Below are 7,260 nucleotides of genomic sequence, written 5' to 3'. Positions count from 1 at the left end.
TTTTGTAGTAACCTATAAGGGAAAAGAATCTGAAAAACTAATATATATATATATATATTTGAAAAAGAATATATATGTATATATATATATTATAACTGAATCACTGTGCAGTATACCAGAAACTAACATGATATTGTAAATCAAATATATTTCAATAAAAATTTAAAAATTTAAAGATAAAAAAGGTGTTTCATGTCTTTACAAAGTCTCAAATTTAAATATTATTTGAAACTGTTTCATAAAGTTACCTAGTATAAAAAACTACAAAAGTAAGCAATAACTGTAACTGCTGAAATTCCTTAGGAAACAAAACATACTTTTAGATATCTACATTAGAAATGGTATATTTATAAGTATACATCTTTGGTAATCTTAGTGAAAATTGCATATATTGAAACTTTAATAAATTATCTTATTTCTGTATAAAAAGATCATGTATGCTTTTCTTTTCTCTTATGAATGCACACCTGGGATAAGCCTTACTTTTTTATTTATTAGAACATGCAAATATTCACACCTTCATTAGCCATGAAAGATGGTAAAATGTAGTAAAAAGTTTTAAACCAGAAAAACATATGACCTAATTATGAATCTGGGATTAAGGACATCTGCTTGTGGATACTAAGCCTTTCTACTCCTCAGTTCCCTTGTCAGTAAAAGGGGAGGAAATAATATTTAACTTGTACATTTGTGGTAATAATTTAAAAGGATTTTGGTAAAGTACCTGGTATATGATAAGCACATGATAGCTAGTTAGTATAAGCCTGGAGCTAGCTATAATTCACATTCCATGTCTCTATACAGATGATTGATAACATTTAGCAACTCTAAACAACAGAGCATGAGTGAATTATGTCATTACTTTATTCATTCATTCATTTTGAATGCCAACCACATTCAACATCAAGCCCATTTCAATCCCTGGGATGTTTAATATTTCCTGTGTCTGAAATGTTCTTCCCCAGATATTCACATCCTTAAATAGTAGCATCACTGTTATTCTCTATCCCTTTACCCTGTTTGCCACTACCTGGCACTGTATTACTTATAGTTACTTATCTCTGTTATATGTTTTCACCATGAAGATGTAACATTTACAAGGGCCAGAACTTGTTTATGGTTTGCAATTCAGTACCTTGAATTGTGTCAAAGAAACTATATATGTTTATAAATATTTTTGAATAGAAGAATTATAAACTATTTATGCCCTTATCATAAAATATATTTTATAATATTATTCAATGGTGGAATATTGTTTTGTGTTTAAGGCTATACTATAGCTTATTTTTGTTTAACTAACCATTTCAAGTAATGCTGAAGTAAACATTCATGTACATAAATGTTATTGTCTACATCAACTTCTTTATTTTTTATAGATCTTTATTGAAATATAATTGCTTCCCAATAGTGTTAGTTTCTGTTCTACAACAAACTGAATCAGCCATATGCATACATATATCCCCATATCCCCTCCCTCTTGAGCCTCCCTCCCACCCTCCTAACCCATCCCTCTAGGTCATCGCAAACCAATGAGCTGATCTCCCTGTGCTATGCTGCTGTTTCCCACTAGCAAACTTTTACATTTGGGAGTGTATATATGTAACTGCTACTTTCACTTTGCCCCAGCTTCCCCTTCACTCCCCTGTCCTCAAAGCCATTCTCTATGTCTACATCTTTATTCCTGCCCTGCCACTAGGTTCATCAGTACCTTTTTTTTTTTTTTTTTAGATTCCATATATATGAGTTAGCATACAGTATTTGTTTATCTCTTTCTGACTTACTTCACTCTGTATGACAGAATATAGGTCCATCCACCTCACTACAAATAACTCAATTTCATTTCTTTATATGGCTGAGTAATATTCCATTGTATATATGTGCCACATATTCTTTATCCATTCATCTTTTGGTGGACATTTAGGTTGTTTCCATGTCCTATCTATTGTAACTAGAGCTGCAATGAACATTGCGGTACCTGACTCTTTTTGAATTATGGTTTTCTCAGGGTATATGCCCCGTAGTGGGATTGCTGTGTCATACGGTAGTTTTATTTTTATTTTTTTAAGGAACCTCCATACTGTTCTCCATAGTGGCTGTATCAATTTACATTCCCACTAACAGTGCAGGAGGGTTCCCTTTTTGCTATACCCTTTCCGGCATTTATTGTTTCTAGATTTTTTGATAATGGCCATTTTGGTCAGTGTGAGGTGATACCTCATTGTAATTTTGATTTGCATTTATTTAATTATTAGTGATGTTGAGAACCTTTTCATGTACTTCTTGGCCATCTGGTGAAATGTCTATTTAGGTCTTCTGCCCACTTTTTAATTGCATTGTTTGTTGTTTTGATATTGAGCTCCATGTGCTCTTTGTATATTTTGGAGATTAATCCTTTGTGCATTGTTTCATTTGCAAATATTTTCTCCCATTCTGAGGGTTGTCCTTTTGGCTTGTTTATGGTTTCCTTTGCTGTGCAAAAGCTTTTAAGTTTAATTAGGTTCCATTTGTTTATTTTTGTTTTTATTTTCATTACTCTAGGTGGTGGGTCAAAAAAGATTTGCTGTGGTTTATGTCACAGAGTGATTTTCCTATGCTTTCCTCTAAGGGTTTTATAGTGTCTGGTCTTACATTTAGGTTTTTAATCCATTTTGAGTTTATTTTTGTGTATGGTGTTAGGTAGTGTTCTAATTTCATTCTTTTACATGTAGCTGTCCAGTTTTCCCAGCACCATTTATTGAAGAGGCTGTCTTTTCTCCATTGTATGTTCTTGCCTTTTTGTTGTAAATTAGGTGACCATATATACGTGCGTCTATCTCTGGGCTTTCTATCTTGTTCCATTGATCTATATTTCTGTTTTTGTGCAGCACCATACTCTCTTGATTACTGCAGCTTTGTAGTATAGTTTGGAGTTGGGGAGCCTTATTTCCCCAGCTCTGCTTTTCCTTCTCAAGATTGCTTTGGCAATTTGGGATCTTTCGTGTTTCCATACAAATTGTGAAATTTTTTGTTGTAGTTCTGTGACAAATACCATTGGTAGTTTGATAGGGATTGCATTTAATCTATAGATTGCTTTGGGTAGTATAGTTATTTTCACAATATTGATTCTTCCAGTCCAAGAACATGTTATATTTCTCCATCTGTTTATGCCATCTTTTATTTCTTTCATCAGTGTTTTATAGTTTTCTAATAAAAGTTTTCACCTCCTTAGATAGGTTTATTCCTAGGTATTTTATTCTTCTTGTTGTGATGGTAAATGAGATTGTTTCCTTAATTTCTCTTTCTTATTTTTCATTGTCAGTGTACAGAAATGCCAGAGAATTCTGTGCATTAATTTTGTAACCTGGAATCTTCCCAAATTCATTGATTACTTTTAGTAGTTCTCTGGTGGCATCTTTAGGATTTTCTATGTATAGTATCATGTTATCTGCAAACAATGACAGTTTTACTTCTTCTTTTCCAATTTGGATTCCTTTTATTTTTTTTCTTCTCTGATTGCCATGGCTAGGACTTCCAAAACTATGTTGAATAAGAGTGGCAGAAGTGGACATCCTTGTATTTTTCCTGATATTAGTGGACATGCTATTTGTTTTTCACCATTGAATATGATGTTTGCTGGGGGTTTGTCATATATGGTCTTTATTATGTTAAGGTAGGTTCCCTCTATGCCAATTTCTGGAAAGTTTTTTATCATAAATGGGTGTTAATTTTGTCAAAAGCTTTTTCTGCATCTGTTGAGATGATCATATGGTTTTTATTCCTTAATTTATTAGTATGGTGTATCACTTTGATTGGCTTGTGTATATTGAAGAATCCTTGCATCCCTGGGATAAATTCCCCTTCGTCATGGTGTATGATGATTTTAATATATTGTTGGATTCTCTTTGCTAGTATATTTTTCAGGATTTTTGCATCTACATTCATCAGTTATATAGGTCTATAATTTTCTCTTTTTTTTGATATCATTTTCTAGTTCTGGTATCAGGGTGATGGTGACTTCATAGAATGAATTTGGGAGTGTTCCTCCCTCTGCAATTTTTTGGAAGAGTTTGAGAAGCATCAGTGTTAGCACCTCTCTAAATGTTTGGGAGAATTCACCTGTGAAGCCATCTTGTCCTGGACTTTTGTTTGTTGGAAGATTTGTAATTACAGTTTCAATTTCATTACTTGTGATAGGTCTGTTTATATTTTCTAATTCTTCCTGGTTCAGTCTTGGAAAGTTGTACCTTTCCAAGAATTTGTCCATTTCTTCATTGTTGTCCATTTTATTGGCATATAGTTCTTCGTAGTATTCTCTAATGATCCTTTTTATTTCTGTGGTGTCAGTTGTAACTTCTCCTCTTTCATTTCTAATTGTATTGATTTGAGTCCTCTCCCTTTTTTTCTTGATGAGTCTGGTTAATTTTTCTTGATGAGTCTGGCCAATTTTTTTCATCTTCTGAAAGAACCAGCTTTTAGTTTTATTGATTTTTGCTATTGTTTTCTTCATTTCCATTTCATTATTTCTACTCTGATTTTTATAATTTCTTACCTTCCTACTGACATTAGGTTTTCTTTGTTCTTCTTTCTCTAGTTGCTTTAGGTGTAGGGTTAGATTGTTTATTTGATATATTTCTTGTTTCTTGAGGTGAGATTGAATTGCTGTAAACTTCCCTCCTAGAACTGTTTTGCTGCGTCCCATAGGTTTTGTGCCATCATGTCTTTGTTGTCACTTTTTTCTGGTATTGTTTTTTTCTTCCTTGATTTCTTCAGTGATCTCTTGGTTATTTAGTAGTGCAGAGTTTAGCCTCCATGTTTTTTGTTTTTTCTTCTGTAATTGATTTCCAGTCTCATAGAGTTGTGGTCGATAAAGATGCTTGACAAAATTTCAATTTTCTTAAATTTTCCAAGGCTTGATTTGTGACCCAATTTGTGATCTATCCTGGAGAATATTCCATGTGAATTTGAGAAGAAAGTGTATTCTGCCACTTTTGGGTGAAATTTTTTATAAATATTAATTAAATCTATCCAGTTGGTTGTGTCATTAAAACTTGTGTTTCCTTATTTATTTTTATTTTGGATGATCTGTCCATTGGTGTAAGTGGGGTGTTAAAGTCCCCTACTATTATCATGTTATTGTTGATTTCCCATTTTATGGCTGTTAGCATTTGCCTTATAGACTGAGGTGCTTCTATGTTGGATGCATATATATTTACAATTGTTATATCTTTTTCTTGGATTGATCCCTTGGTCATCATGTAGTGTCCTTCCTTATCTCTTGTAACAGTATTTATTTTAAAGTCTATTTTACCTGATAAGAGTATTGCTACTCCAGCTTTCTTTTGATTTTCATTTGCATGGAATATATTTTCCCATCCCTTCATTTTCAAACTGTATGTGTCCCTAGGTCTGAAGTGGATCTCTTGTAGACAGCATATACATGGTCTTATTTTTGTATCCATTCAGGCAGTCTTTTGGTTGGTGCTTTTAATCCATTTACATTCAAGGTTATTATCAAAATATATGGTCCTATTACCATTTTCCTAATTGTTTTTGGATTGTTTTTGTGGACCTTTTTCTTCTCTAGTGTTCCCATATAGAGAAGTTTGTTTAGCATTTATTGTAAAGCTGGTTTTGGTGGTGCTGAATTCTCTTAGCTTTACTTGTCTGTAAAGGTTTTCATTTCTCCATCAAATCTGAATGAGATCCTTGCTGGGTAGAGTAATCTTGGTTGTAGGTTTTTCTCTTTCATCAGTTTAAGTATATCCTGTCACTTCCTTCTGCCCTACTGAGTTTCTGCTGAAAAATCAGCTGATAACCTTATGGTGATTCCTTTGTACATTATTTTTTGTTTTTCCCTGCTGCTTTTAATATTTTTTCTTTGAATTTAATTTTTGTTAATTTGATTAATACGTGTCTTGGTGTTTTTCTCCTCAGGTTTATCCTGTATGGGACTCTCTGTGTTTCTTGGACTTGAGTGACTATTTCCTTTCTCATGTTAGGGAAGTTTTCCCCTCTAATCTCTTCAAATATTTTCTCAGACCCTTTCTTTTACTTTTGTTCTTTTGACACATCTATAATTCAAATGTTGGTGCATTTAGTGTTGTCCCAGTGTTCTCTGAGATTGTCTTCAATTCTTTTCATTCCTTTTTCTTCATTCTGCTCCTCAGCAATTGTTTCCACCATTTTGTATTCCAGCTCACTTATTCGTTCTTCTGTCTGTTATTGATTCCTTCTAGTGTATTTTCATTTCAGTTATTGTGCTGTTCATCTCTGTTTGTTTGTTCTTTAATTCTTCTATATCTTTGTTAAATATTTCTTGTATTTTCTCATTCTGTGCCTCCATTCTATTTCCGAGATTCTGGATCATCTTTACTGTCATTACTCTGAATTCTTTCTCAGGTAGATTACCTATTTCCTCTTCATTTATTTGCTCTTGTAGGATTTTAACTTGCTCCTTCATCTGTGACATATTTTTTTGCCATCTCTCTTTTTTTTTTATGAGTGGGATTGTGTTTTTGTCTTACTTGTTGTTTGGCCTGAGGCTTCCAACACTGGAGCTTGTTGGCTATTGGGTATAGGTGGGTCTTTGTGCTGAGATGAGGACCTCTGGGAGACCTCACTCTGATGAATATTCCCCAGGGACTGAGGTTCTCTGTTAGTCCAGTGGTTCAGACTCAGAGCTCCCACCACAGGAGTTTCCACCCAATCCCCTGCTCATGAACCAAAATCATGCAAGCTTCATGTGGCAGAAAGAAAAAAAAAAAAAAGAAGAGCAATACAAAGTAAAAAAATAATATTAGATTAGGAAACTAACAGATATGTTAGAAAGAATATGAAAAATATATACAGATGAAACATCAACCAGAAGGTAAAACAGAACCACAATAGTAAAAAAGAGGAGGAGAAAAAAAGTGGAAAACACCTTGGCTGTGGAGGGCAGGGTCTATTCTTAGTACCCACAGGGCTGGAAAAGGCCTTGGGAGGTGTGGGGGGTGGGGCTTAGGCTCAACAGAATGGAAGGGATCCAGGTGTGCCTCCCGCTTCTGGTCTCAGAGGGTGGGGGACCCCACCTGGGTGCCCAGCAAGCTTCCTGATCCTGAGTGGGAGAGGCCAACACCCTCCACCCTTCTTCTGCTCCTTCAGTCCTGGAGATCCCCTCCAGTCTGCCTCTCCTGTCCTCCCCCGGCCTCCCTTCTATTCCCTCAGGACCAACATGGACCAGAGGGGTCCTCTGAGGGGTTACCAGGCCCCATAGCCGGGCAGACTTCCCCTGCCAACTGG

This window comes from Orcinus orca, chromosome 8 (assembly GCF_937001465.1).
Source record: "Orcinus orca chromosome 8, mOrcOrc1.1, whole genome shotgun sequence".
In the NCBI taxonomy this organism is placed as follows: domain Eukaryota; kingdom Metazoa; phylum Chordata; class Mammalia; order Artiodactyla; family Delphinidae; genus Orcinus; species Orcinus orca.
The sequence above is the reverse complement of the archived record's forward strand: the minus strand, read 5'-3'. Positions refer to the sequence as shown.